At 45.7% G+C, this 23,374-nt stretch overlaps 97 pseudogenes; all 97 read right to left on the bottom strand.

The window, feature by feature from the left end:
* Positions 1-43: 43 nt before the first annotated feature.
* LOC140085977 (5S ribosomal RNA) lies at positions 44-162 on the bottom strand (annotated as a pseudogene).
* A 251-nt stretch (positions 163-413) lies between these two features.
* On the bottom strand, positions 414-532 carry LOC140089125 (5S ribosomal RNA; annotated as a pseudogene).
* Positions 533-602: 70 nt separating this feature from the next.
* Positions 603-721, bottom strand: LOC140100448 (5S ribosomal RNA; annotated as a pseudogene).
* A 70-nt stretch (positions 722-791) lies between these two features.
* Positions 792-910, bottom strand: LOC140100447 (5S ribosomal RNA; annotated as a pseudogene).
* Positions 911-980: 70 nt separating this feature from the next.
* LOC140088410 (5S ribosomal RNA) lies at positions 981-1,099 on the bottom strand (annotated as a pseudogene).
* Positions 1,100-1,169: 70 nt separating this feature from the next.
* LOC140081869 (5S ribosomal RNA) lies at positions 1,170-1,288 on the bottom strand (annotated as a pseudogene).
* Positions 1,289-1,358: 70 nt separating this feature from the next.
* On the bottom strand, positions 1,359-1,477 carry LOC140091463 (5S ribosomal RNA; annotated as a pseudogene).
* Positions 1,478-1,547: 70 nt separating this feature from the next.
* Positions 1,548-1,666, bottom strand: LOC140085618 (5S ribosomal RNA; annotated as a pseudogene).
* Positions 1,667-1,917: 251 nt separating this feature from the next.
* On the bottom strand, positions 1,918-2,036 carry LOC140094581 (5S ribosomal RNA; annotated as a pseudogene).
* Positions 2,037-2,294: 258 nt separating this feature from the next.
* LOC140089847 (5S ribosomal RNA) lies at positions 2,295-2,413 on the bottom strand (annotated as a pseudogene).
* A 70-nt stretch (positions 2,414-2,483) lies between these two features.
* LOC140093249 (5S ribosomal RNA) lies at positions 2,484-2,602 on the bottom strand (annotated as a pseudogene).
* Positions 2,603-2,672: 70 nt separating this feature from the next.
* On the bottom strand, positions 2,673-2,791 carry LOC140100446 (5S ribosomal RNA; annotated as a pseudogene).
* A 70-nt stretch (positions 2,792-2,861) lies between these two features.
* Positions 2,862-2,980, bottom strand: LOC140083418 (5S ribosomal RNA; annotated as a pseudogene).
* A 70-nt stretch (positions 2,981-3,050) lies between these two features.
* LOC140085617 (5S ribosomal RNA) lies at positions 3,051-3,169 on the bottom strand (annotated as a pseudogene).
* A 251-nt stretch (positions 3,170-3,420) lies between these two features.
* LOC140094580 (5S ribosomal RNA) lies at positions 3,421-3,539 on the bottom strand (annotated as a pseudogene).
* Positions 3,540-3,609: 70 nt separating this feature from the next.
* On the bottom strand, positions 3,610-3,728 carry LOC140084341 (5S ribosomal RNA; annotated as a pseudogene).
* Positions 3,729-3,798: 70 nt separating this feature from the next.
* Positions 3,799-3,917, bottom strand: LOC140089846 (5S ribosomal RNA; annotated as a pseudogene).
* Positions 3,918-3,987: 70 nt separating this feature from the next.
* Positions 3,988-4,106, bottom strand: LOC140093247 (5S ribosomal RNA; annotated as a pseudogene).
* A 70-nt stretch (positions 4,107-4,176) lies between these two features.
* On the bottom strand, positions 4,177-4,295 carry LOC140100445 (5S ribosomal RNA; annotated as a pseudogene).
* Positions 4,296-4,546: 251 nt separating this feature from the next.
* LOC140089792 (5S ribosomal RNA) lies at positions 4,547-4,665 on the bottom strand (annotated as a pseudogene).
* Positions 4,666-4,735: 70 nt separating this feature from the next.
* Positions 4,736-4,854, bottom strand: LOC140096022 (5S ribosomal RNA; annotated as a pseudogene).
* Positions 4,855-4,924: 70 nt separating this feature from the next.
* On the bottom strand, positions 4,925-5,043 carry LOC140084340 (5S ribosomal RNA; annotated as a pseudogene).
* A 70-nt stretch (positions 5,044-5,113) lies between these two features.
* On the bottom strand, positions 5,114-5,232 carry LOC140089845 (5S ribosomal RNA; annotated as a pseudogene).
* A 70-nt stretch (positions 5,233-5,302) lies between these two features.
* Positions 5,303-5,421, bottom strand: LOC140097909 (5S ribosomal RNA; annotated as a pseudogene).
* A 70-nt stretch (positions 5,422-5,491) lies between these two features.
* On the bottom strand, positions 5,492-5,610 carry LOC140100444 (5S ribosomal RNA; annotated as a pseudogene).
* A 251-nt stretch (positions 5,611-5,861) lies between these two features.
* On the bottom strand, positions 5,862-5,980 carry LOC140089791 (5S ribosomal RNA; annotated as a pseudogene).
* Positions 5,981-6,050: 70 nt separating this feature from the next.
* LOC140096021 (5S ribosomal RNA) lies at positions 6,051-6,169 on the bottom strand (annotated as a pseudogene).
* A 70-nt stretch (positions 6,170-6,239) lies between these two features.
* On the bottom strand, positions 6,240-6,358 carry LOC140084339 (5S ribosomal RNA; annotated as a pseudogene).
* Positions 6,359-6,617: 259 nt separating this feature from the next.
* On the bottom strand, positions 6,618-6,736 carry LOC140080732 (5S ribosomal RNA; annotated as a pseudogene).
* A 70-nt stretch (positions 6,737-6,806) lies between these two features.
* On the bottom strand, positions 6,807-6,925 carry LOC140083386 (5S ribosomal RNA; annotated as a pseudogene).
* A 70-nt stretch (positions 6,926-6,995) lies between these two features.
* LOC140090730 (5S ribosomal RNA) lies at positions 6,996-7,114 on the bottom strand (annotated as a pseudogene).
* A 70-nt stretch (positions 7,115-7,184) lies between these two features.
* On the bottom strand, positions 7,185-7,303 carry LOC140100443 (5S ribosomal RNA; annotated as a pseudogene).
* A 70-nt stretch (positions 7,304-7,373) lies between these two features.
* Positions 7,374-7,492, bottom strand: LOC140082848 (5S ribosomal RNA; annotated as a pseudogene).
* Positions 7,493-7,562: 70 nt separating this feature from the next.
* LOC140081868 (5S ribosomal RNA) lies at positions 7,563-7,681 on the bottom strand (annotated as a pseudogene).
* A 259-nt stretch (positions 7,682-7,940) lies between these two features.
* Positions 7,941-8,059, bottom strand: LOC140089413 (5S ribosomal RNA; annotated as a pseudogene).
* Positions 8,060-8,129: 70 nt separating this feature from the next.
* LOC140092116 (5S ribosomal RNA) lies at positions 8,130-8,248 on the bottom strand (annotated as a pseudogene).
* Positions 8,249-8,318: 70 nt separating this feature from the next.
* LOC140090729 (5S ribosomal RNA) lies at positions 8,319-8,437 on the bottom strand (annotated as a pseudogene).
* A 70-nt stretch (positions 8,438-8,507) lies between these two features.
* LOC140100442 (5S ribosomal RNA) lies at positions 8,508-8,626 on the bottom strand (annotated as a pseudogene).
* Positions 8,627-8,885: 259 nt separating this feature from the next.
* On the bottom strand, positions 8,886-9,004 carry LOC140100440 (5S ribosomal RNA; annotated as a pseudogene).
* Positions 9,005-9,074: 70 nt separating this feature from the next.
* LOC140087917 (5S ribosomal RNA) lies at positions 9,075-9,193 on the bottom strand (annotated as a pseudogene).
* Positions 9,194-9,633: 440 nt separating this feature from the next.
* LOC140100438 (5S ribosomal RNA) lies at positions 9,634-9,752 on the bottom strand (annotated as a pseudogene).
* A 70-nt stretch (positions 9,753-9,822) lies between these two features.
* On the bottom strand, positions 9,823-9,941 carry LOC140080731 (5S ribosomal RNA; annotated as a pseudogene).
* A 70-nt stretch (positions 9,942-10,011) lies between these two features.
* LOC140098161 (5S ribosomal RNA) lies at positions 10,012-10,130 on the bottom strand (annotated as a pseudogene).
* Positions 10,131-10,200: 70 nt separating this feature from the next.
* On the bottom strand, positions 10,201-10,319 carry LOC140100437 (5S ribosomal RNA; annotated as a pseudogene).
* A 70-nt stretch (positions 10,320-10,389) lies between these two features.
* Positions 10,390-10,508, bottom strand: LOC140100436 (5S ribosomal RNA; annotated as a pseudogene).
* Positions 10,509-10,578: 70 nt separating this feature from the next.
* Positions 10,579-10,697, bottom strand: LOC140078676 (5S ribosomal RNA; annotated as a pseudogene).
* Positions 10,698-10,767: 70 nt separating this feature from the next.
* On the bottom strand, positions 10,768-10,886 carry LOC140100435 (5S ribosomal RNA; annotated as a pseudogene).
* Positions 10,887-10,956: 70 nt separating this feature from the next.
* Positions 10,957-11,075, bottom strand: LOC140080730 (5S ribosomal RNA; annotated as a pseudogene).
* A 70-nt stretch (positions 11,076-11,145) lies between these two features.
* LOC140083267 (5S ribosomal RNA) lies at positions 11,146-11,264 on the bottom strand (annotated as a pseudogene).
* Positions 11,265-11,704: 440 nt separating this feature from the next.
* LOC140083069 (5S ribosomal RNA) lies at positions 11,705-11,823 on the bottom strand (annotated as a pseudogene).
* Positions 11,824-11,893: 70 nt separating this feature from the next.
* Positions 11,894-12,012, bottom strand: LOC140100434 (5S ribosomal RNA; annotated as a pseudogene).
* Positions 12,013-12,082: 70 nt separating this feature from the next.
* Positions 12,083-12,201, bottom strand: LOC140096019 (5S ribosomal RNA; annotated as a pseudogene).
* Positions 12,202-12,271: 70 nt separating this feature from the next.
* Positions 12,272-12,390, bottom strand: LOC140081610 (5S ribosomal RNA; annotated as a pseudogene).
* Positions 12,391-12,649: 259 nt separating this feature from the next.
* On the bottom strand, positions 12,650-12,768 carry LOC140080729 (5S ribosomal RNA; annotated as a pseudogene).
* A 70-nt stretch (positions 12,769-12,838) lies between these two features.
* LOC140092602 (5S ribosomal RNA) lies at positions 12,839-12,957 on the bottom strand (annotated as a pseudogene).
* A 70-nt stretch (positions 12,958-13,027) lies between these two features.
* LOC140101128 (5S ribosomal RNA) lies at positions 13,028-13,146 on the bottom strand (annotated as a pseudogene).
* Positions 13,147-13,397: 251 nt separating this feature from the next.
* On the bottom strand, positions 13,398-13,516 carry LOC140080728 (5S ribosomal RNA; annotated as a pseudogene).
* Positions 13,517-13,586: 70 nt separating this feature from the next.
* On the bottom strand, positions 13,587-13,705 carry LOC140085031 (5S ribosomal RNA; annotated as a pseudogene).
* Positions 13,706-13,956: 251 nt separating this feature from the next.
* Positions 13,957-14,075, bottom strand: LOC140080727 (5S ribosomal RNA; annotated as a pseudogene).
* Positions 14,076-14,145: 70 nt separating this feature from the next.
* LOC140093246 (5S ribosomal RNA) lies at positions 14,146-14,264 on the bottom strand (annotated as a pseudogene).
* Positions 14,265-14,334: 70 nt separating this feature from the next.
* On the bottom strand, positions 14,335-14,453 carry LOC140100433 (5S ribosomal RNA; annotated as a pseudogene).
* Positions 14,454-14,523: 70 nt separating this feature from the next.
* On the bottom strand, positions 14,524-14,642 carry LOC140084338 (5S ribosomal RNA; annotated as a pseudogene).
* Positions 14,643-14,712: 70 nt separating this feature from the next.
* LOC140100432 (5S ribosomal RNA) lies at positions 14,713-14,831 on the bottom strand (annotated as a pseudogene).
* Positions 14,832-14,901: 70 nt separating this feature from the next.
* On the bottom strand, positions 14,902-15,020 carry LOC140084337 (5S ribosomal RNA; annotated as a pseudogene).
* A 70-nt stretch (positions 15,021-15,090) lies between these two features.
* LOC140084336 (5S ribosomal RNA) lies at positions 15,091-15,209 on the bottom strand (annotated as a pseudogene).
* A 70-nt stretch (positions 15,210-15,279) lies between these two features.
* On the bottom strand, positions 15,280-15,398 carry LOC140100431 (5S ribosomal RNA; annotated as a pseudogene).
* Positions 15,399-15,468: 70 nt separating this feature from the next.
* Positions 15,469-15,587, bottom strand: LOC140084335 (5S ribosomal RNA; annotated as a pseudogene).
* A 251-nt stretch (positions 15,588-15,838) lies between these two features.
* LOC140084334 (5S ribosomal RNA) lies at positions 15,839-15,957 on the bottom strand (annotated as a pseudogene).
* A 70-nt stretch (positions 15,958-16,027) lies between these two features.
* Positions 16,028-16,146, bottom strand: LOC140084333 (5S ribosomal RNA; annotated as a pseudogene).
* A 70-nt stretch (positions 16,147-16,216) lies between these two features.
* Positions 16,217-16,335, bottom strand: LOC140100429 (5S ribosomal RNA; annotated as a pseudogene).
* A 70-nt stretch (positions 16,336-16,405) lies between these two features.
* Positions 16,406-16,524, bottom strand: LOC140084332 (5S ribosomal RNA; annotated as a pseudogene).
* A 251-nt stretch (positions 16,525-16,775) lies between these two features.
* On the bottom strand, positions 16,776-16,894 carry LOC140095096 (5S ribosomal RNA; annotated as a pseudogene).
* Positions 16,895-16,963: 69 nt separating this feature from the next.
* Positions 16,964-17,082, bottom strand: LOC140086427 (5S ribosomal RNA; annotated as a pseudogene).
* Positions 17,083-17,152: 70 nt separating this feature from the next.
* On the bottom strand, positions 17,153-17,271 carry LOC140092601 (5S ribosomal RNA; annotated as a pseudogene).
* Positions 17,272-17,341: 70 nt separating this feature from the next.
* Positions 17,342-17,460, bottom strand: LOC140101115 (5S ribosomal RNA; annotated as a pseudogene).
* A 251-nt stretch (positions 17,461-17,711) lies between these two features.
* Positions 17,712-17,830, bottom strand: LOC140080726 (5S ribosomal RNA; annotated as a pseudogene).
* A 70-nt stretch (positions 17,831-17,900) lies between these two features.
* Positions 17,901-18,019, bottom strand: LOC140100428 (5S ribosomal RNA; annotated as a pseudogene).
* A 70-nt stretch (positions 18,020-18,089) lies between these two features.
* On the bottom strand, positions 18,090-18,208 carry LOC140090140 (5S ribosomal RNA; annotated as a pseudogene).
* Positions 18,209-18,459: 251 nt separating this feature from the next.
* Positions 18,460-18,578, bottom strand: LOC140084330 (5S ribosomal RNA; annotated as a pseudogene).
* Positions 18,579-18,648: 70 nt separating this feature from the next.
* LOC140100426 (5S ribosomal RNA) lies at positions 18,649-18,767 on the bottom strand (annotated as a pseudogene).
* A 251-nt stretch (positions 18,768-19,018) lies between these two features.
* LOC140080725 (5S ribosomal RNA) lies at positions 19,019-19,137 on the bottom strand (annotated as a pseudogene).
* Positions 19,138-19,207: 70 nt separating this feature from the next.
* Positions 19,208-19,326, bottom strand: LOC140080724 (5S ribosomal RNA; annotated as a pseudogene).
* Positions 19,327-19,577: 251 nt separating this feature from the next.
* LOC140101103 (5S ribosomal RNA) lies at positions 19,578-19,696 on the bottom strand (annotated as a pseudogene).
* Positions 19,697-19,947: 251 nt separating this feature from the next.
* Positions 19,948-20,066, bottom strand: LOC140080723 (5S ribosomal RNA; annotated as a pseudogene).
* A 70-nt stretch (positions 20,067-20,136) lies between these two features.
* LOC140100425 (5S ribosomal RNA) lies at positions 20,137-20,255 on the bottom strand (annotated as a pseudogene).
* A 251-nt stretch (positions 20,256-20,506) lies between these two features.
* Positions 20,507-20,625, bottom strand: LOC140080721 (5S ribosomal RNA; annotated as a pseudogene).
* Positions 20,626-20,695: 70 nt separating this feature from the next.
* On the bottom strand, positions 20,696-20,814 carry LOC140082012 (5S ribosomal RNA; annotated as a pseudogene).
* A 251-nt stretch (positions 20,815-21,065) lies between these two features.
* Positions 21,066-21,184, bottom strand: LOC140080720 (5S ribosomal RNA; annotated as a pseudogene).
* A 70-nt stretch (positions 21,185-21,254) lies between these two features.
* On the bottom strand, positions 21,255-21,373 carry LOC140093245 (5S ribosomal RNA; annotated as a pseudogene).
* Positions 21,374-21,443: 70 nt separating this feature from the next.
* Positions 21,444-21,562, bottom strand: LOC140100424 (5S ribosomal RNA; annotated as a pseudogene).
* A 70-nt stretch (positions 21,563-21,632) lies between these two features.
* LOC140092851 (5S ribosomal RNA) lies at positions 21,633-21,751 on the bottom strand (annotated as a pseudogene).
* A 70-nt stretch (positions 21,752-21,821) lies between these two features.
* On the bottom strand, positions 21,822-21,940 carry LOC140092850 (5S ribosomal RNA; annotated as a pseudogene).
* A 251-nt stretch (positions 21,941-22,191) lies between these two features.
* LOC140084329 (5S ribosomal RNA) lies at positions 22,192-22,310 on the bottom strand (annotated as a pseudogene).
* Positions 22,311-22,561: 251 nt separating this feature from the next.
* Positions 22,562-22,680, bottom strand: LOC140095095 (5S ribosomal RNA; annotated as a pseudogene).
* Positions 22,681-22,749: 69 nt separating this feature from the next.
* On the bottom strand, positions 22,750-22,868 carry LOC140086426 (5S ribosomal RNA; annotated as a pseudogene).
* A 70-nt stretch (positions 22,869-22,938) lies between these two features.
* LOC140092600 (5S ribosomal RNA) lies at positions 22,939-23,057 on the bottom strand (annotated as a pseudogene).
* A 70-nt stretch (positions 23,058-23,127) lies between these two features.
* LOC140101090 (5S ribosomal RNA) lies at positions 23,128-23,246 on the bottom strand (annotated as a pseudogene).
* Between the last annotated feature and the right edge of the window lie 128 nt (positions 23,247-23,374).

Raw genomic sequence — 23,374 nt, 5'->3', positions numbered from 1 at the left:
TACTATCTCATAGAGAAACTAACACAATTTTAAGGTTCAAAAAGGTCAACGGAACTTGGGATTCCCAGCCAGTCTCCCATGCTGGTACTTGCCAAGCCTTAAGCTGCATTGCTGCTGCGATCTGATGAGAGCATGCACATTCAGCTTAGAATGGCCGTTGACAGCAGCTGTTCAATTTGAACCTTCTTTTACTATCTCATAGAGAAACTAACACAATTTTCAGGTTCAAAAAGTTCAACGGAACTTGGGATTCCCAGCCAGTCTCCCATGCTGGTACTTGCCAAGCCTTAAGCTGCTGCGATCTGACGAGAGCAGGCACATTCAGCTTAGAATAGCCGTTGACAGCAGCTGTTCAATTTGAACCTTCTTTTACTATCTCATAGAGAAACTAACACAATTTTCAGGTTCAAAAAGGTCAACAGAACTTGGGATTCCCAGCCAGTCTCCCATGCTGGTACTTGCCAAGCCTTAAGCTGCATTGCTGCTGCGATCTGACGAGAGCAGACACATTCAGCTTAGAATGGCCGTTGACAGCAGCTGTTCAATTCGAACCTTCTTTTACTATCTCATAGAGAAACTAACACAATTTTCAGGTTCAAAAAGGTCAACGGAACTTGGGATTCCCAGCCAGTCTCCCATGCTGGTACTTGCCAAGCCTTAAGCTGCATTGCTGCTGCGATCTGACGAGAGCAGGCACATTCAGCTTAGAATGGCCGTTGACAGCAGCTGTTCAATTTGAACCTTCTTTTACTATCTCATAGAGAAACTAACACAATTTTCAGGTTCAAAAAGGTCAACGGAACTTGGGATTCCCAGCCAGTCTCCCATGCTGGTACTTGCCAAGCCTTAAGCTGCATTGCTGCTGCGATCTGACGAGAGCAGGCACATTCAGCTTAGAATGGCCGTTGACAGCAGCTGTTCAATTTGAACCTTCTTTTACTATCTCATAGAGAAACTAACACAATTTTCAGGTTCAAAAAGGTCAACGGAACTTGGGATTTCCAGCCAGTCTCCCATGCTGGTACTTGCCAAGCCTTAAGCTGCATTGCTGCTGCGATCTGACGAGAGCAGGCACATTCAGCTTAGAATGGCCGTTGACAGCAGCTGTTCAATTTGAACCTTCTTTTACTATCTCATAGAGAAACTAACACAATTTTCAGGTTCAAAAAGGTCAACAGAACTTGGGATTCCCAGCCAGTCTCCCATGCTGGTACTTGCCAAGCCTTAAGCTGCATTGCTGCTGCGATCTGACGAGAGCAGGCACATTCAGCTTAGAATGGCTGTTGACAGCAGCTGTTCAATTTGAACCTTCTTTTACCATCTTTGACAGAGAAACTAACAATTTTCAGGTTCAAAAAGGTCAACGGAACTTGGGATTCCCAGCCAGTCTCCCATGCTGTTACTTGCCAAGCCTTAAGCTGCATTGCTGCTGCGATCTGACGAGAGCAGGCACATTCAGCTTAGAATGGCCGTTGACAGCAGCTTTTCAATTTGAACCTTCTTTTACTATCTCATAGAGAAACTAACACAATTTTCAGGTTCAAAAAGGTCAACGGAACATGGGATTCCCAGCCAGTCTCCCATGCTGGTACTTGCCAAGCCTTAAGCTGCATTGCTGCTGCGATCTGACGAGAGCAGGCACATTCAGCTTAGAATGGCCGTTGACAGCAGCTGTTCAATTTGAACCTTCTTTTACTATCTCATAGAGAAACTAACACAATTTTCAGGTTCAAAAAGGTCAACGGAACTAGGGATTCCCAGCCAGTCTCCCATGCTGGTACTTGCCAAGCCTTAAGCTGCTGCGATCTGACGAGAGCAGGCACATTCAGCTTAGAATGGCCGTTGACAGCAGCTGTTCAATTTGAACCTTCTTTTACTATCTCATAGAGAAACTAACACAATTTTCAGGTTCAAAAAGGTCAACAGAACTTGGGATTCCCAGCCAGTCTCCCATGCTGGTACTTGCCAAGCCTTAAGCTGCATTGCTGCTGCAATCTGACGAGAGCAGGCACATTCAGCTGAGAATGGCTGTTGACAGCAGCTGTTCAATTTGAACCTTCTTTTACTATCTCATAGAGAAACTAACACAATTTTCAGGTTCAAAAAGGTCAACGGAACTTGGGATTCCCAGCCAGTTCCCATGCTGGTACTTGCCAAGCCTTAAGCTGCATTGATGCTGCGATCTGACGAGAGCAGGCACATTCAGCTTAGAATGGCCGTTGACAGCAGCTGTTCAGTTTGAACCTTCTTTTACTATCTCATAGAGAAACTAACACAATTTTCAGGTTCAAAAAGGTCAACGGAACTTGGGATTCCCAGCCAGTCTCCCATGCTGGTACTTGCCAAGCCTTAAGCTTCATTGCTGCTGCGATCTGACGAGAGCAGGCACATTCAGCTTAGAATGGCCGTTGACAGCAGCTGTTCAATTTGAACCTTCTTTTACTATCTCATAGAGAAACTAACACAATTTTCAGGTTCAAAAAGGTCAACAGAACTTGGGATTCCCAGCCAGTCTCCCATGCTGGTACTTGCCAAGCCTTAAGCTGCAATGCTGCTGCGATCTGACGAGAGCAGGCACATTCAGCTTAGAATGGCCGTTGACAGCAGCTGTTCAATTTGAACCTTCTTTTACCATCTTTGACAGAGAAACTAACAATTTTCAGGTTCAAAAAGGTCAACGGAACTTGGGATTCCCAGCCAGTCTCCCATGCTGGTACTTGCCAAGCCTTAAGCTGCATTGCTGCTGCGATCTGACGAGAGCAGGCACATTCAGCTTAGAATGGCCGTTGACAGCAGCTGTTCAATTTGAACCTTCTTTTACTATCTCATAGAGAAACTAACACAATTTTCAGGTTCAAAAAGGTCAACGGAACATGGGATTCCCAGCCAGTCTCCCATGCTGGTACTTGCCAAGCCTTAAGCTGCATTACTGCTGCGATCTGACGAGAGCAGGCACATTCAGCTTAGAATGGCCGTTGACAGCAGCTGTTCAATTTGAACCTTCTTTTACTATCTCATAGAGAAACTAACACAATTTTCAGGTTCAAAAAGGTCAACGGAACATGGGATTCCCAGCCAGTCTCCCATGCTGGTACTTGCCAAGCCTTAAGCTGCATTGCTGCTGCGATCTGACGAGAGCAGGCACATTCAGCTTAGAATGGCCGTTGACAGCAGCTGTTCAATTTGAACCTTCTTTTACTATCTCATAGAGAAACTAACACAATTTTCAGGTTCAAAAAGGTCAACGGAACTAGGGATTCCCAGCCAGTCTCCCATGCTGGTACTTGCCAAGCCTTAAGCTGCTGCGATCTGACGAGAGCAGGCACATTCAGCTTAGAATGGCCGTTGACAGCAGCTGTTCAATTTGAACCTTCTTTTACTATCTCATAGAGAAACTAACACAATTTTCAGGTTCAAAAAGGTCAACAGAACTTGGGATTCCCAGCCAGTCTCCCATGCTGGTACTTGCCAAGCCTTAAGCTGCATTGCTGCTGCAATCTGACGAGAGCAGGCACATTCAGCTGAGAATGGCTGTTGACAGCAGCTGTTCAATTTGAACCTTCTTTTACTATCTCATAGAGAAACTAACACAATTTTCAGGTTCAAAAAGGTCAACGGAACTTGGGATTCCCAGCCAGTCTCCCATGCTGGTACTTGCCAAGCCTTAAGCTGCATTGATGCTGCGATCTGACGAGAGCAGGCACATTCAGCTTAGAATGGCCGTTGACAGCAGCTGTTCAGTTTGAACCTTCTTTTACTATCTCATAGAGAAACTAACACAATTTTCAGGTTCAAAAAGGTCAACGGAACTTGGGATTCCCAGCCAGTCTCCCATGCTGGTACTTGCCAAGCCTTAAGCTTCATTGCTGCTGCGATCTGACGAGAGCAGGCACATTCAGCTTAGAATGGCCGTTGACAGCAGCTGTTCAATTTGAACCTTCTTTTACTATCTCATAGAGAAACTAACACAATTTTCAGGTTCAAAAAGGTCAACAGAACTTGGGATTCCCAGCCAGTCTCCCATGCTGGTACTTGCCAAGCCTTAAGCTGCAATGCTGCTGCGATCTGACGAGAGCAGGCACATTCAGCTTAGAATGGCCGTTGACAGCAGCTGTTCAATTTGAACCTTCTTTTACCATCTTTGACAGAGAAACTAACAATTTTCAGGTTCAAAAAGGTCAACGGAACTTGGGATTCCCAGCCAGTCTCCCATGCTGGTACTTGCCAAGCCTTAAGCTGCATTGCTGCTGCGATCTGACGAGAGCAGGCACATTCAGCTTAGAATGGCCGTTGACAGCAGCTGTTCAATTTGAACCTTCTTTTACTATCTCATAGAGAAACTAACACAATTTTCAGGTTCAAAAAGGTCAACGGAACTTGGGATTCCCAGCCAGTCTCCCATGCTGGTACTTGCCAAGCCTTAAGCTGCTGCGATCTGACGAGAGCAGGCACATTCAGCTTAGAATGGCCGTTGACAGCAGCTGTTCAATTTGAACCTTCTTTTACCATCTTTGACAGAGAAACTAACAATTTTCAGGTTCAAAAAGGTCAACGGAACTTAGGATTCCCAGCCAGTCTCCCATGCTGGTACTTGCCAAGCCTTAAGCTGCATTGCTGCTGCGATCTGACGAGAGCAGGCACATGCAGCTTAGAATGGCCGTTGACAGCAGCTGCCTAATTTCTACTTTCTTTTACTATCTCATAGAGAAACTAACACAATTTTAAGGTTCAAAAAGCTCAACGGAACTTGGGATTCCCAGCCAGTCTCCCATGCTGGTACTTGCCAAGCCTTAAGCTGCATTGCTGCTGCGATCTGACGAGAGCAGGCACATTCAGCTTAGAAGGGCCGTTGACAGCAGCTGTTCAATTTGAACCTTCTTTTACTATCTCATAGAGAAACTAACACAATTTTCAGGTTCAAAAAGGTCAACGGAACTTGGGATTCCCAGCCAGTCTCCCATGCTGGTACTTGCCAAGCCTTAAGCTGCATTGATGCTGCGATCTGACGAGAGCAGGCACATTCAGCTTAGAATGGCCGTTGACAGCAGCTGTTCAGTTTGAACCTTCTTTTACTATCTCATAGAGAAACTAACACAATTTTCAGGTTCAAAAAGGTCAACGGAACTTGGGATTCCCAGCCAGTCTCCCATGCTGGTACTTGCCAAGCCTTAAGCTTCATTGCTGCTGCGATCTGACGAGAGCAGGCACATTCAGCTTAGAATGGCCGTTGACAGCAGCTGTTCAATTTGAACCTTCTTTTACTATCTCATAGAGAAACTAACACAATTTTCAGGTTCAAAAAGGTCAACAGAACTTGGGATTCCCAGCCAGTCTCCCATGCTGGTACTTGCCAAGCCTTAAGCTGCAATGCTGCTGCGATCTGACGAGAGCAGGCACATTCAGCTTAGAATGGCCGTTGATAGCAGCTGTTCAATTTGAACCTTCTTTTACCATCTTTGACAGAGAAACTAACAATTTTCAGGTTCAAAAAGGTCAACGGAACTTGGGATTCCCAGCCAGTCTCCCATGCTGGTACTTGCCAAGCCTTAAGCTGCATTGCTGCTGCGATCTGACGAGAGCAGGCACATTCAGCTTAGAATGGCCGTTGACAGCAGCTGTTCAATTTGAACCTTCTTTTACTATCTCATAGAGAAACTAACACAATTTTCAGGTTCAAAAAGGTCAACGGAACTTGGGATTCCCAGCCAGTCTCCCATGCTGGTACTTGCCAAGCCTTAAGCTGCTGCGATCTGACGAGAGCAGGCACATTCAGCTTAGAATGGCCGTTGACAGCAGCTGTTCAATTTGAACCTTCTTTTACCATCTTTGACAGAGAAACTAACAATTTTCAGGTTCAAAAAGGTCAACGGAACTTAGGATTCCCAGCCAGTCTCCCATGCTGGTACTTGCCAAGCCTTAAGCTGCATTGCTGCTGCGATCTGACGAGAGCAGGCACATGCAGCTTAGAATGGCCGTTGACAGCAGCTGCCTAATTTCTACTTTCTTTTACTATCTCATAGAGAAACTAACACAATTTTCAGGTTCAAAAAGCTCAACGGAACTTGGGATTCCCAGCCAGTCTCCCATGCTGGTACTTGCCAAGCCTTAAGCTGCATTGCTGCTGCGATCTGACGAGAGCAGGCACATTCAGCTTAGAAGGGCCGTTGACAGCAGCTGTTCAATTTGAACCTTCTTTTACTATCTCATAGAGAAACTAACACAATTTTCAGGTTCAAAAAGGTCAACGGAACTTGGGATTCCCAGCCAGTCTCCCATGCTGGTACTTGCCAAGCCTTAAGCTGCATTGATGCTGCGATCTGACGAGAGCAGGCACATTCAGCTTAGAATGGCCGTTGACAGCAGCTGTTCAGTTTGAACCTTCTTTTACTATCTCATAGAGAAACTAACACAATTTTCAGGTTCAAAAAGGTCAACGGAACTTGGGATTCACAGCCAGTCTCCCATGCTGGTACTTGCCAAGCCTTAAGCCGCATCGCTGCTGTGATCCGACAAGAGCACGCACATTCAGCTTAGAATGGCCGTTGACAGCAGCTGTTCAATTTGAACCTTCTTTTACTATCTCATAGAGAAACTAACACAATTTTCAGGTTCAAAAAGGTCAACAGAACTTGGGATTCCCAGCCAGTCTCCCATGCTGGTACTTGCCAAGCCTTAAGCTGCATTGCTGCTGCGATCTGACGAGAGCAGGCACATTCAGCTTAGAATGGCCGTTGACAGCAGCTGTTCAATTTGAACCTTCTTTTACTATCTCATAGAGAAACTAACACAATTTTCAGGTTCAAAAAGGTCAACAGAACTTGGGATTCCCAGCCAGTCTCCCATGCTGGTACTTGCCAAGCCTTAAGCTGCATTACTGCTGCGATCTGACGAGAGCAGGCACATTCAGCTTAGAATTGCCGTTGACAGCAGCTGTTCAATTTGAACCTTCTTTTACTATCTCATAGAGAAACTAACACAATTTTCAGGTTCAAAAAGGTCAACGGAACTTGGGATTCCCAGCCAGTCTCCCATGCTGTTACTTGCCAAGCCTAAAGCTGCATTGCTGCTGCGATCTGACGAGAGCAGGCACATTCAGCTTAGAATGGCCGTTGACAGCAGCTGTTCAGTTTGAACCTTCTTTTACTATCTCATAGAGAAACTAACACAATTTTCAGGTTCAAAAAGGTCAACGGAACTTGGGATTCCCAGCCAGTCTCCCATGCTGGTACTTGCCAAGCCTTAAGCTGCATTGCTGCTGCGATCTGACGAGAGCAGGCACATTCAGCTTAGAATGGCCGTTGACAGCAGCTGTTCAATTTGAACCTTCTTTTACTATCTCATAGAGAAACTAACACAATTTTCAGGTTCAAAAAGGTCAACGGAACTTGGGATTCCCAGCCAGTCTCCCATGCTGGTACTTGCCAAGCCTTAAGCTGCATTGCTGCTGCGATCTGACGAGAGCAGGCACATTCAGCTTAGAATGGCCATTGACAGCAGCTGTTCAATTTGAACCTTCTTTTACTATCTCAATGAGAAACTAACACAATTTTCAGGTTCAAAAAGGTCAACAGAACTTGGGATTCCCAGCCAGTCTCCCATGCTGGTACTTGCCAAGCCTTAAGCTGCATTGCTGCTGCGATCTGACGAGAGCAGGCACATTCAGCTTAGAATGGCTGTTGACAGCAGCTGTTCAATTTGAACCTTCTTTTACTATCTCATAGAGAAACTAACACAATTTTCAGGTTCAAAAAGGTCAACGGAACTTGGGATTCCCAGCCAGTCTCCCATGCTGGTACTTGCCAAGCCTTAAGCCGCATCGCTGCTGTGATCCGACAAGAGCACGCACATTCAGCTTAGAATGGCCGTTGACAGCAGCTGTTCAATTTGAACCTTCTTTTACTATCTCATAGAGAAACTAACACAATTTTCAGGTTCAAAAAGGTCAACGGAACTTGGGATTCCCAGCCAGTCTCCCATGCTGGTACTTGCCAAGCCTTAAGCTGCATTGCTGCTGCGATCTGACGAGAGCAGTCACATTCAGCTTAGAATGGCCGTTGACAGCAGCTGTTCAATTTGAACCTTCTTTTACTATCTCATAGAGAAACTAACACAATTTTCAGGTTCAAAAAGGTCAACAGAACATGGGATTCCCAGCCAGTCTCCCATGCTGGTACTTGCCAAGCCTTAAGCTGCATTGCTGCTGCGATCTGACGAGAGCAGGCACATTCAGCTTAGAATGGCCATTGACAGCAGCTGTTCAATTTGAACCTTCTTTTACTATCTCATAGAGAAACTAACACAATTTTCAGGTTCAAAAAGGTCAACGGAACTTGGGATTCCCAGCCAGTCTCCCATGCTGTTACTTGCCAAGCCTAAAGCTGCATTGCTGCTGCGATCTGACGAGAGCAGGCACATTCAGCTTAGAATGGCCGTTGACAGCAGCTGTTCAGTTTGAACCTTCTTTTACTATCTCATAGAGAAACTAACACAATTTTCAGGTTCAAAAAGGTCAACGGAACTTGGGATTCCCAGCCAGTCTCCCATGCTGGTACTTGCCAAGCCTTAAGCTGCATTGCTGCTGCGATCTGACGAGAGCAGGCACATTCAGCTTAGAATGGCCGTTGACAATAGCTGTTCAATTTGAACCTTCTTTTACCATCTTTGACAGAGAAACTAACAATTTTCAGGTTCAAAAAGGTCAACAGAACTTGGGATTCCCAGCCAGTCTCCCATGCTGGTACTTGCCAAGCCTTAAGCTGCATTGTTGCTGCGATGTGACTAGAGCAGGCACATTCAGCTTAGAATGGCCGTTGACAGCAGCTGTTCAATTTGAACCTTCTTTTACTATCTCATAGAGAAACTAACACAATTTTCAGGTTCAAAAAGGTCAACGGAACTTGGGATTCCCAGCCAGTCTCCCATGCTGGTACTTGCCAAGCCTTAAGCTGCATTGCTGCTGCGATCTGACGAGAGCAGGCACATTCAGCTTAGAATGGCCGTTGACAGCAGCTGTTCAATTTGAACCTTCTTTTACTATCTCATAGAGAAACTAACACAATTTTAAGGTTCAAAAAGGTCAACAGAACTTGGGATTCCCAGCCAGTCTCCCATGCTGGTACTTGCCAAGCCTTAAGCTGCATTGCTGCTGCGATCTGATGAGAGCATGCACATTCAGCTTAGAATGGCCGTTGACAGCAGCTGTTCAATTTGAACCTTCTTTTACTATCTCATAGAGAAACTAACACAATTTTCAGGTTCAAAAAGGTCAACGGAACTTGGGATTCCCAGCCAGTCTCCCATGCTGGTACTTGCCAAGCCTTAAGCTGCTGCGATCTGACGAGAGCAGGCACATTCAGCTTAGAATGGCCTTTGACAGCAGCTGTTCAATTTGAACCTTCTTTTACTATCTATTAGAGAAACTAACACAATTTTCAGGTTCAAAAAGGTCAACAGAACTTGGAATTCGCAGCCAGTCTCCCATGCTGGTACTTGCCAAGCCTTAAGCCGCATCGCTGCTGTGATCCGACAAGAGCACGCACATTCAGCTTAGAATGGCCGTTGACAGCAGCTGTTCAATTTGAACCTTCTTTTACTATCTCATAGAGAAACTAACACAATTTTCAGGTTCAAAAAGGTCAACGGAACTTGGGATTCCCAGCCAGTCTCCCATGCTGGTACTTGCCAAGCCTTAAGCTGCATTGCTGCTGCGATCTGACGAGAGCAGGCACATTCAGCTTAGAATGGCCGTTGACAGCAGCTGTTCAATTTGAACCTTCTTTTACTATCTCATAGAGAAACTAACACAATTTTCAGGTTCAAAAAGGTCAACAGAACTTGGGATTCCCAGCCAGTCTCCCATGCTGGTACTTGCCAAGCCTTAAGCTGCATTGCTGCTGCGATCTGACGAGAGCAGGCACATTCAGCTTAGAATGGCCGTTGACAGCAGCTGTTCAATTTGAACCTTCTTTTACTATCTCATAGAGAAACTAACACAATTTTCAGGTTCAAAAAGGTCAACGGAACTTGGGATTCCCAGCCAGTCTCCCATGCTGTTACTTGCCAAGCCTAAAGCTGCATTGCTGCTGCGATCTGACAAGAGCAGGCACATTCAGCTTAGAATGGCCGTTGACAGCAGCTGTTCAGTTTGAACCTTCTTTTACTATCTCATAGAGAAACTAACACAATTTTCAGGTTCAAAAAGGTCAACGGAACTTGGGATTCCCAGCCAGTCTCCCATGCTGGTACTTGCCAAGCCTTAAGCTGCATTGCTGCTGCGATCTGACGAGAGCAGGCACATTCAGCTTAGAATGGCCGTTGACAGCAGCTGTTCAATTTGAACCTTCTTTTACTATCTCATAGAGAAACTAACACAATTTTCAGGTTCAAAAAGGTCAACGGAACTTGGGATTCCCAGCCAGTCTCCCATGCTGGTACTTGCCAAGCCTTAAGCTGCATTGCTGCTGCGATCTGACGAGAGCAGGCACATTCAGCTTAGAATGGCCGTTGACAGCAGCTGTTCAATTTGAACCTTCTTTTACTATCTCATAGAGAAACTAACACAATTTTCAGGTTCAAAAAGGTCAACAGAACTTGGGATTCCCAGCCAGTCTCCCATGCTGGTACTTGCCAAGCCTAAAGCTGCATTGCTACTGCGATCTGACGAGAGCAGGCACATTCAGCTTAGAATGGCCGTTGACAGCAGCTGTTCAATTTGAACCTTCTTTTACTATCTCATAGAGAAACTAACACAATTTTCAGGTTCAAAAAGGTCAACGGAACTTGGGATTCCCAGCCAGTCTCCCATGCTGGTACTTGCCAAGCCTTAAGCTGCATTGCTGCTGCGATCTGACGAGAGCAGGCACATTCAGCTTAGAATGGCCGTTGACAGCAGCTGTTCAATTTGAACCTTCTTTTACTATCTCATAGAGAAACTAACACAATTTTCAGGTTCAAAAAGGTCAACAGAACTTGGGATTCCCAGCCAGTCTCCCATGCTGGTACTTGCCAAGCCTTAAGCTGCATTGCTGCTGCGATCTGACGAGAGCAGGCACATTCAGCTTAGAATGGCCGTTGACAGCAGCTGTTCAATTTGAACCTTCTTTTACCATCTTTGACAGAGAAACTAACAATTTTCAGGTTCAAAAAGGTCAACGGAACTTGGGATTCCCAGCCAGTTTCCCATGCTGGTACTTGCCAAGCCTTAAGCTGCATTGCTGCTGCGATCTGACGAGAGCAGGCACATTCAGCTTAGAATGGCCGTTGACAGCAGCTGTTCAATTTGAACCTTCTTTTACTATCTCATAGAGAAACTAACACAATTTTCAGGTTCAAAAAGGTCAACGGAACTTAGGATTCCCAGCCAGTCTCCCATGCTGGTACTTGCCAAGCCTTAAGCTGCATTGCTGCTGCGAACTGACGAGAGCAGGCACATTCAGCTTAGAAAGGCCGTTAGCAGCAGCTGTTCAATTTGAACCTTCTTTTACTATCTCATAGAGAAACTAACACAATTTTCAGGTTCAAAAAGGTCAACGGAACTTGGGATTCCCAGCCAGTCTCCCATGCTGGTACTTGCCAAGCCTTAAGCTGCTGCGATCTGACGAGAGCAGGCACATTCAGCTTAGAATGGCCGTTGACAGCAGCTGTTCAATTTGAACCTTCTTTTACTATCTCATAGAAAAACTAACACAATTTTCAGGTTCAAAAAGGTCAACAGAACTTGGGATTCCCAGCCAGTCTCCCATGCTGGTACTTGCCAAGCCTTAAGCTGCATTGCTGCTGCGATCTAACGAGAGCAGGCACATTCAGCTTAGAATGGCCGTTGACAGCAGCTATTCAATTTGAACCTTCTTTTACCATCTTTGACAGAGAAACTAACAATTTTCAGGTTCAGAAAGGTCAACGGAACTTGGGATTCCCAGCCAGTCTCCCATGCTGGTACTTGCCAAGCCTTAAGCTGCATTGCTGCTGCGATCTGACGAGAGCAGGCACATTCAGCTTAGAATGGCCGTTGACAGCAGCTGCCTAATTTCTACTTTCTTTTACTATCTCATAGAGAAACTAACACAATTTTCAGGTTCAAAAAGCTCAACGGAACTTGGGATTCCCAGCCAGTCTCCCATGCTGGTACTTGCCAAGCCTTAAGCTGCATTGCTGCTGCGATCTGACGAGAGCAGGCACATTCAGCTTAGAAGGGCCGTTGACAGCAGCTGTTCAATTTGAACCTTCTTTTACTATCTCATATAGAAACTAACACAATTTTCAGGTTCAAAAAGGTCAACGGAACTTGGGATTCCCAGACAGTCTCCCATGCTGGTACTTGCCAAGCCTTAAGCTGCATTGATGCTGCGATCTGACGAGAGCAGGCACATTCAGCTTAGAATGGCCGTTGACAGCAGCTGTTCAGTTTGAACCTTCTTTTACTATCTCATAGAGAAACTAACACAATTTTCAGGTTCAAAAAGGTCAACGGAACTTGGGATTCACAGCCAGTCTCCCATGCTGGTACTTGCCAAGCCTTAAGCCGCATCGCTGCTGTGATCCGACAAGAGCACGCACATTCAGCTTAGAATGGCCGTTGACAGCAGCTGTTCAATTTGAACCTTCTTTTACTATCTCATAGAGAAACTAACACAATTTTCAGGTTCAAAAAGGTCAACAGAACTTGGGATTCCCAGCCAGTCTCCCATGCTGGTACTTGCCAAGCCTTAAGCTGCATTGCTGCTGCGATCTGACGAGAGCAGGCACATTCAGCTTAGAATGGCCGTTGACAGCAACTGTTCAGTTTGAACCTTCTTTTACTATCTCATAGAGAAACTAACACAATTTTCAGGTTCAAAAAGGTCAACGGAACTTGGGATTCCCAGCCAGTCTCCCATGCTGGTACTTGCAAAGCCTTAAGCTGCATTGCTGCTGCGATCTGACGAGAGCAGGCACATTCAGCTTAGAATGGCCGTTGACAGCAGCTGTTCAATTTGAACCTTCTTTTACTATCTCATAGAGAAACTAACACAATTTTCAGGTTCAAAAAGGTCAACGGAACTTGGGATTCCCAGCCAGTCTCCCATGCTGGTACTTGCCAAGCCTTAAGCTGCATTGCTGCTGCGATCTGATGAGAGCAGGCACATTCAGCTTAGAATGGCCGTTGACAGCAGCTGGTCAATTTGAACCTTCTTTTACTATCTCATAGAGAAACTAACACAATTTTCAGGTTCAAAAAGGTCAACGGAACTTGGGATTCCCAGCCAGTCTCCCATGCTGGTACTTGCCAAGCCTTAAGCTGCTGCGATCTGACGAGAGCAGGCACATTCAGCTTAGAATGGCCGTTGACAGCAGCTGTTCAATTTGAACCTTCTTTTACTATCTCATAGAGAAATTAACACAATTTTCAGGTTCAAAAAGGTCAACAGAACTTGGGATTCCCAGCCAGTCTCCCATGCTGGTACTTGCCAAGCCTTAAGCTGCATTGCTGCTGCGATCTGACGAGAGCAGGCACATTCAGCTTAGAATGGCCGTTGACGGCAGCTGTTCAATTTGAACCTTCTTTTACTATCTCATAGAGAAACTAACACAATTTTCAGGATCAAAAAGATCAACAGAACTTGGGATTCCCAGCCAGTCTCCCATGCTGGTACTTGCCAAGCCTTAAGCTGCATTGCTGCTGCGATCTGACGAGAGCAGGCACATTCAGCTTAGAATGGCCGTTGACAGCAGCTGTTCAATTTGAACCTTCTTTTACTATCTCATAGAGAAACTAACACAATTTTCAGGTTCAAAAAGGTCAACGGAACTAGGGATTCCCAGCCAGTCTCCCATGCTAGTACTTGCCAAGCCTTAAGCTGCTGCGATCTGACGAGAGCAGGCACATTCAGCTTAGAATGGCCGTTGACAGCAGCTGTTCAATTTGAACCTTCTTTTACTATCTCATAGAGAAACTAACACAATTTTCAGGTTCAAAAAGGTCAACAGAACTTGGGATTCCCAGCCAGTCTCCCATGCTGGTACTTGCCAAGCCTTAAGCTGCATTGCTGCTGCGATCTGACGAGAGCAGGCACATTCAGCTTAGAATGGCCGTTGACAGCAGCTGTTCAATTTGAACCTTCTTTTACTATCTCATAGAGAAACTAACACAATTTTCAGGTTCAAAAAGGTCAACAGAACTTGGGATTCCCAGCCAGTCTCCCATGCTGGTACTTGCCAAGCCTTAAGCTGCAATGCTGCTGCGATCTGACGAGAGCAGGCACATTCAGCTTAGAATGGCCGTTGACAGCAGCTGTTCAATTTGAACCTTCTTTTACCATCTTTGACAGAGAAACTAACAATTTTCAGGTTCAAAAAGGTCAACGGAACTTGGGATTCCCAGCCAGTCTCCCATGCTGGTACTTGCCAAGCCTTAAGCTGCATTGCTGCTGCGATCTGACGAGAGCAGGCACATTCAGCTTAGAATGGCCGTTGACAGCAGCTGTTCAATTTGAACCTTCTTTTACTATCTCATAGAGAAACTAACACAATTTTCAGGTTCAAAAAGGTCAACGGAACTTGGGATTCCCAGCCAGTCTCCCATGCTGGTACTTGCCAAGCCTTAAGCTGCATTGATGCTGCGATCTGACGAGAGCAGGCACATTCAGCTTAGAATGGCCGTTGACAGCAGCTGTTCAGTTTGAACCTTCTTTTACTATCTCATAGAGAAACTAACACAATTTTCAGGTTCAAAAAGGTCAACGGAACTTGGGATTCCCAGCCAGTCTCCCATGCTGGTACTTGCCAAGCCTTAAGCTGCATTGCTGCTGCGATCTGACGAGAGCAGGCACATTCAGCTTAGAATGGCCGTTGACAGCAGCTGTTCAATTTGAACCTTCTTTTACTATCTCATAGAGAAACTAACACAATTTTCAGGTTCAAAAAGGTCAACGGAACTTGGGATTCCCAGCCAGTCTCCCATGCTGGTACTTGCCAAGCCTTAAGCTGCATTGATGCTGCGATCTGACGAGAGCAGGCACATTCAGCTTAGAATGGCCGTTGACAGCAGCTGTTCAGTTTGAACCTTCTTTTACTATCTCATAGAGAAACTAACACAATTTTCAGGTTCAAAAAGGTCAACGGAACTTGGGATTCCCAGCCAGTCTCCCATGCTGGTACTTGCCAAGCCTTAAGCTGCATTGATGCTGCGATCTGACGAGAGCAGGCACATTCAGCTTAGAATGGCCGTTGACAGCAGCTGTTCAGTTTGAACCTTCTTTTACTATCTCATAGAGAAACTAACACAATTTTCAGGTTCAAAAAGGTCAACGGAACTTGGGATTCCCAGCCAGTCTCCCATGCTGGTACTTGCCAAGCCTTAAGCTGCATTGCTGCTGCGATCTGACGAGAGCAGGCACATTCAGCTTAGAATGGCCGTTGACAGCAGCTGTTCAATTTGAACCTTCTTTTACTATCTCATAGAGAAACTAACACAATTTTCAGGTTCAAAAAGGTCAACGGAACTTGGGATTCCCAGCCAGTCTCCCATGCTGGTACTTGCCAAGCCTTAAGCTGCATTGATGCTGCGATCTGACGAGAGCAGGCACATTCAGCTTAGAATGGCCGTTGACAGCAGCTGTTCAGTTTGAACCTTCTTTTACTATCTCATAGAGAAACTAACACAATTTTCAGGTTCAAAAAGGTCAACGGAACTTGGGATTCCCAGCCAGTCTCCCATGCTGGTACTTGCCAAGCCTTAAGCTGCTGCGATCTGACGAGAGCAGGCATATTCAGCTTAGAATGGCCGTTGACAGCAGCTGTTCAATTTGAACCTTCTTTTACTATCTCATAGAGAAACTAACACAATTTTCAGGTTCAAAAAGGTCAACGGAACTTGGGATTCCCAGCCAGTCTCCCATGCTGGTACTTGCCAAGCCTTAAGCTGCATTGATGCTGCGATCTGACGAGAGCAGGCACATTCAGCTTAGAATGGCCGTTGACAGCAGCTGTTCAGTTTGAACCTTCTTTTACTATCTCATAGAGAAACTAACACAATTTTCAGGTTCAAAAAGGTCAACGGAACTTGGGATTCCCAGCCAGTCTCCCATGCTGGTACTTGCCAAGCCTTAAGCTGCATTGATGCTGCGATCTGACGAGAGCAGGCACATTCAGCTTAGAATGGCCGTTGACAGCAGCTGTTCAGTTTGAACCTTCTTTTACTATCTCATAGAGAAACTAACACAATTTTCAGGTTCAAAAAGGTCAACGGAACTTGGGATTCCCAGCCAGTCTCCCATGCTGGTACTTGCCAAGCCTTAAGCTGCATTGCTGCTGCGATCTGACGAGAGCAGGCACATTCAGCTTAGAATGGCCGTTGACAGCAGCTGTTCAATTTGAACCTTCTTTTACTATCTCATAGAGAAACTAACACAATTTTCAGGTTCAAAAAGGTCAACGGAACTTGGGATTCCCAGCCAGTCTCCCATGCTGGTACTTGCCAAGCCTTAAGCTGCATTGATGCTGCGATCTGACGAGAGCAGGCACATTCAGCTTAGAATGGCCGTTGACAGCAGCTGTTCAGTTTGAACCTTCTTTTACTATCTCATAGAGAAACTAACACAATTTTCAGGTTCAAAAAGGTCAACGGAACTTGGGATTCCCAGCCAGTCTCCCATGCTGGTACTTGCCAAGCCTTAAGCTGCTGCGATCTGACGAGAGCAGGCATATTCAGCTTAGAATGGCCGTTGACAGCAGCTGTTCAATTTGAACCTTCTTTTACTATCTCATAGAGAAACTAACACAATTTTCAGGTTCAAAAAGGTCAACGGAACTTGGGATTCCCAGCCAGTCTCCCATGCTGGTACTTGCCAAGCCTTAAGCTGCATTGATGCTGCGATCTGACGAGACCAGGCACATTCAGCTTAGAATGGCCGTTGACAGCAGCTGTTCAGTTTGAACCTTCTTTTACTATCTCATAGAGAAACTAACACAATTTTCAGGTTAAAAATATCAACGGAACTTGGGATTCCCAGCCAGTCTCCCATGCTGGTACTTGCCAAGCCTTAAGCTGCATTGCTGCTGCGATCTGACGAGAGCAGGCACATTCAGCTTAGAATGGCCGTTGACAGCAACTGTTCAGTTTGAACCTTCTTTTACTATCTCATAGAGAAACTAACACAATTTTCAGGTTCAAAAAGGTCAACGGAACTTGGGATTCCCAGCCAGTCTCCCATGCTGGTACTTGCAAAGCCTTAAGCTGCATTGCTGCTGCGATCTGACGAGAGCAGGCACATTCAGCTTAGAATGGCCGTTGACAGCAGCTGTTCAATTTGAACCTTCTTTTACTATCTCATAGAGAAACTAACACAATTTTCAGGTTCAAAAAGGTCAACGGAACTTGGGATTCCCAGCCAGTCTCCCATGCTGGTACTTGCCAAGCCTTAAGCTGCATTGCTGCTGCGATCTGATGAGAGCAGGCACATTCAGCTTAGAATGGCCGTTGACAGCAGCTGGTCAATTTGAACCTTCTTTTACTATCTCATAGAGAAACTAACACAATTTTCAGGTTCAAAAAGCTCAACGGAACTTGGGATTCCCAGCCAGTCTCCCATGCTGGTACTTGCCAAGCCTTAAGCTGCTGCGATCTGACGAGAGCAGGCACATTCAGCTTAGAATGGCCGTTGACAGCAGCTGTTCAATTTGAACCTTCTTTTACTATCTCATAGAGAAATTAACACAATTTTCAGGTTCAAAAAGGTCAACAGAACTTGGGATTCCCAGCCAGTCTCCCATGCTGGTACTTGCCAAGCCTTAAGCTGCATTGCTGCTGCGATCTGACGAGAGCAGGCACATTCAGCTTAGAATGGCCGTTGACAGCAGCTGTTCAATTTGAACCTTCTTTTACTATCTCATAGAGAAACTAACACAATTTTCAGGTTCAAAAAGGTCAACGGAACTTGGGATTCCCAGCCAGTCTCCCATGCTGGTACTTGCCAAGCCTTAAGCTGCATTGCTGCTGCGATCTGACGAGAGCAGGCACATTCAGCTTAGAATGGCCGTTGACAGCAGCTGTTCAATTTGAACCTTCTTTTACTATCTCATAGAGAAACTAACACAATTTTCAGGTTCAAAAAGGTCAACGGAACTTGGGATTCCCAGCCAGTCTCCCATGCTGGTACTTGCCAAGCCTTAAGCTGCATTGCTGCTGCGATCTGACGAGAGCAGGCACATTCAGCTTAGAATGGCTGTTGACAGCAGCTGTTCAATTTGAACCTTCTTTTACTATCTCATAGAGAAACTAACACAATTTTCAGGTTCAAAAAGGTCAACGGAACTTGGGATTCCCAGCCAGTCTCCCATGCTGGTACTTGCCAAGCCTTAAGCTGCTGCGATCTGACGAGAGCAGGCACATTCAGCTTAGAATGGCCGTTGACAGCAGCTGTTCAATTTGAACCTTCTTTTACTATCTCATAGAGAAACTAACACAATTTTCAGGTTCAAAAAGGTCAACGGAACTTGGGATTCCCAGCCAGTCTCCCATGCTGGTACTTGCCAAGCCTTAAGCTGCATTGATGCTGCGATCTGACGAGAGCAGGCACATTCAGCTTAGAATGGCCGTTGACAGCAGCTGTTCAGTTTGAACCTTCTTTTACTATCTCATAGAGAAACTAACACAATTTTCAGGTTCAAAAAGGTCAACGGAACTTGGGATTCCCAGCCAGTCTCCCATGCTGGTACTTGCCAAGCCTTAAGCTGCATTGCTGCTGCGATCTGACGAGAGCAGGCACATTCAGCTTAGAATGGCCGTTGACAGCAGCTGTTCAATTTGAACCTTCTTTTACTATCTCATAGAGAAACTAACACAATTTTCAGGTTCAAAAAGGTCAACGGAACTTGGGATTCCCAGCCAGTCTCCCATGCTGGTACTTGCCAAGCCTTAAGCTGCTGCGATCTGACGAGAGCAGGCACATTCAGCTTAGAATGGCCGTTGACAGCAGCTGTTCAATTTGAACCTTCTTTTACTATCTCATAGAGAAATTAACACAATTTTCAGGTTCAAAAAGGTCAACAGAACTTGGGATTCCCAGCCAGTCTCCCATGCTGGTACTTGCCAAGCCTTAAGCTGCATTGCTGCTGCGATCTGACGAGAGCAGGCACATTCAGCTTAGAATGGCCGTTGACAGCAGCTGTTCAATTTGAACCTTCTTTTACTATCTCATAGAGAAACTAACACAATTTTCAGGTTCAAAAAGGTCAACAGAACTTGGGATTCCCAGCCAGTCTCCCATGCTGGTACTTGCCAAGCCTTAAGCTGCATTGCTGCTGCGATCTGACGAGAGCAGGCACATTCAGCTTAGAATGGCCGTTGACAGCAGCTGTTCAATTTGAACCTTCTTTTACTATCTCATAGAGAAACTAACACAATTTTCAGGTTCAAAAAGGTCAACGGAACTAGGGATTCCCAGCCAGTCTCCCATGCTGGTACTTGCCAAGCCTTAAGCTGCTGCGATCTGACGAGAGCAGGCACATTCAGCTTAGAATGGCCGTTGACAGCAGCTGTTCAATTTGAACCTTCTTTTACTATCTCATAGAGAAACTAACACAATTTTCAGGTTCAAAAAGGTCAACGGAACTTGGGATTCCCAGCCAGTCTCCCATGCTGGTACTTGCCAAGCCTTAAGCTGCATTGCTGCTGCGATCTGATGAGAGCAGGCACATTCAGCTTAGAATGGCCGTTGACAGCAGCTGGTCAATTTGAACCTTCTTTTACTATCTCATAGAGAAACTAACACAATTTTCAGGTTCAAAAAGGTCAACGGAACTTGGGATTCCCAGCCAGTCTCCCATGCTGGTACTTGCCAAGCCTTAAGCTGCTGCGATCTGACGAGAGCAGGCACATTCAGCTTAGAATGGCCGTTGACAGCAGCTGTTCAATTTGAACCTTCTTTTACTATCTCATAGAGAAATTAACACAATTTTCAGGTTCAAAAAGGTCAACAGAACTTGGGATTCCCAGCCAGTCTCCCATGCTGGTACTTGCCAAGCCTTAAGCTGCATTGCTGCTGCGATCTGACGAGAGCAGGCACATTCAGCTTAGAATGGCCGTTGACGGCAGCTGTTCAATTTGAACCTTCTTTTACTATCTCATAGAGAAACTAACACAATTTTCAGGTTCAAAAAGGTCAACGGAACTTGGGATTCCCAGCCAGTCTCCCATGCTGGTACTTGCCAAGCCTTAAGCTGCATTGCTGCTGCGATCTGACGAGAGCAGGCACATTCAGCTTAGAATGGCCGTTGACAGCAGCTGTTCAATTTGAACCTTCTTTTACTATCTCATAGAGAAACTAACACAATTTTCAGGTTCAAAAAGGTCAACGGAACTTGGGATTCCCAGCCAGTCTCCCATGCTGGTACTTGCCAAGCCTTAAGCTGCTGCGATCTGACGAGAGCAGGCACATTCAGCTTAGAATGGCCGTTGACAGCAGCTGTTCAATTTGAACCTTCTTTTACTATCTCATAGAGAAATTAACACAATTTTCAGGTTCAAAAAGGTCAACAGAACTTGGGATTCCCAGCCAGTCTCCCATGCTGGTACTTGCCAAGCCTTAAGCTGCATTGCTGCTGCGATCTGACGAGAGCAGGCACATTCAGCTTAGAATGGCCGTTGACAGCAGCTGTTCAATTTGAACCTTCTTTTACTATCTCATAGAGAAACTAACACAATTTTCAGGTTCAAAAAGGTCAACAGAACTTGGGATTCTCAGGCAGTCTCCCATGCTGGTACTTGCCAAGCCTTAAGCTGCATTGCTGCTGCGATCTGACGAGAGCAGGCACATTCAGCTTAGAATGGCCGTTGACAGCAGCTGTTCAATTTGAACCTTCTTTTACTATCTCATAGAGAAACTAACACAATTTTCAGGTTCAAAAAGGTCAACGGAACTAGGGATTCCCAGCCAGTCTCCCATGCTGGTACTTGCCAAGCCTTAAGCTGCTGCGATCTGACGAGAGCAGGCACATTCAGCTTAGAATGGCCGTTGACAGCAGCTGTTCAATTTGAACCTTCTTTTACTATCTCATAGAGAAACTAACACAATTTTCAGGTTCAAAAAGGTCAACAGAACTTGGGATTCCCAGCCAGTCTCCCATGCTGGTACTTGCCAAGCCTTAAGCTGCATTGCTGCTGCGATCTGACGAGAGCAGGCACATTCAGCTTAGAATGGCCGTTGACAGCAGCTGTTCAATTTGAACCTTCTTTTACTATCTCATAGAGAAACTAACACAATTTTCAGGTTCAAAAAGGTCAACAGAACTTGGGATTCCCAGCCAGTCTCCCATGCTGGTACTTGCCAAGCCTTAAGCTGCAATGCTGCTGCGATCTGACGAGAGCAGGCACATTCAGCTTAGAATGGCCGTTGACAGCAGCTGTTCAATTTGAACCTTCTTTTACCATCTTTGACAGAGAAACTAACAATTTTCAGGTTCAAAAAGGTCAACGGAACTTGGGATTCCCAGCCAGTCTCCCATGCTGGTACTTGCCAAGCCTTAAGCTGCATTGCTGCTGCGATCTGACGAGAGCAGGCACATTCAGCTTAGAATGGCCGTTGACAGCAGCTGTTCAATTTGAACCTTCTTTTACTATCTCATAGAGAAACTAACACAATTTTCAGGTTCAGAAAGGTCAACGGAACTTGGGATTCCCAGCCAGTCTCCCATGCTGGTACTTGCCAAGCCTTAAGCTGGATTGATGCTGCGATCTGACGAGAGCAGGCACATTCAGCTTAGAATGGCCGTTGACAGCAGCTGTTCAGTTTGAACCTTCTTTTACTATCTCATAGAGAAACTAACACAATTTTCAGGTTCAGAAAGGTCAACGGAACTTGGGATTCCCAGCCAGTCTCCCATGCTGGTACTTGCCAAGCCTTAAGCTGGATTGATGCTGCGATCTGACGAGAGCAGGCACATTCAGCTTAGAATGGCCGTTGACAGCAGCTGTTCAGTTTGAACCTTCTTTTACTATCTCATAGAGAAACTAACACAATTTTCAGGTTCAAAAAGGTCAACGGAACTTGGGATTCCCAGCCAGTCTCCCATGCTGGTACTTGCCAAGCCTTAAGCTGCTGCGATCTGACGAGAGCAGGCACATTCAGCTTAGAATGGCCGTTGACAGCAGCTGTTCAATTTGAACCTTCTTTTACTATCTCATAGAGAAACTAACACAATTTTCAGGTTCAAAAAGGTCAACGGAACTTGGGATTCCCAGCCAGTCTCCCATGCTGGTACTTGCCAAGCCTTAAGCTGCATTGATGCTGCGATCTGACGAGAGCAGGCACATTCAGCTTAGAATGGCCGTTGACAGCAGCTGTTCAGTTTGAACCTTCTTTTACTATCTCATAGAGAAACTAACACAATTTTCAGGTTCAAAAAGGTCAACGGAACTTGGGATTCCCAGCCAGTCTCCCATGCTGGTACTTGCCAAGCCTTAAGCTGCTGCGATCTGACGAGAGCAGGCATATTCAGCTTAGAATGGCCGTTGACAGCAGCTGTTCAATTTGAACCTTCTTTTACTATCTCATAGAGAAACTAACACAATTTTCAGGTTCAAAAAGGTCAACGGAACTTGGGATTCCCAGCCAGTCTCCCATGCTGGTACTTGCCAAGCCTTAAGCTGCATTGATGCTGCGATCTGACGAGACCAGGCACATTCAGCTTAGAATGGCCGTTGACAGCAGCTGTTCAGTTTGAACCTTCTTTTACTATCTCATAGAGAAACTAACACAATTTTCAGGTTAAAAATATCAACGGAACTTGGGATTCCCAGCCAGTCTCCCATGCTGGTACTTGCCAAGCCTTAAGCTGCATTGCTGCTGCGATCTGACGAGAGCAGGCACATTCAGCTTAGAATGGCCGTTGACAGCAACTGTTCAGTTTGAACCTTCTTTTACTATCTCATAGAGAAACTAACACAATTTTCAGGTTCAAAAAGGTCAACGGAACTTGGGATTCCCAGCCAGTCTCCCATGCTGGTACTTGCAAAGCCTTAAGCTGCATTGCTGCTGCGATCTGACGAGAGCAGGCACATTCAGCTTAGAATGGCCGTTGACAGCAGCTGTTCAATTTGAACCTTCTTTTACTATCTCATAGAGAAACTAACACAATTTTCAGGTTCAAAAAGGTCAACGGAACTTGGGATTCCCAGCCAGTCTCCCATGCTGGTACTTGCCAAGCCTTAAGCTGCATTGCTGCTGCGATCTGATGAGAGCAGGCACATTCAGCTTAGAATGGCCGTTGACAGCAGCTGGTCAATTTGAACCTTCTTTTACTATCTCATAGAGAAACTAACACAATTTTCAGGTTCAAAAAGGTCAACGGAACTTGGGATTCCCAGCCAGTCTCCCATGCTGGTACTTGCCAAGCCTTA

Source organism: Engystomops pustulosus, chromosome 9, assembly GCF_040894005.1.
Source record: "Engystomops pustulosus chromosome 9, aEngPut4.maternal, whole genome shotgun sequence".
NCBI classification, from domain to species: Eukaryota; Metazoa; Chordata; class Amphibia; order Anura; family Leptodactylidae; genus Engystomops; species Engystomops pustulosus.
The sequence above is the reverse complement of the archived record's forward strand: the minus strand, read 5'-3'. Positions and strand labels throughout refer to the sequence as shown.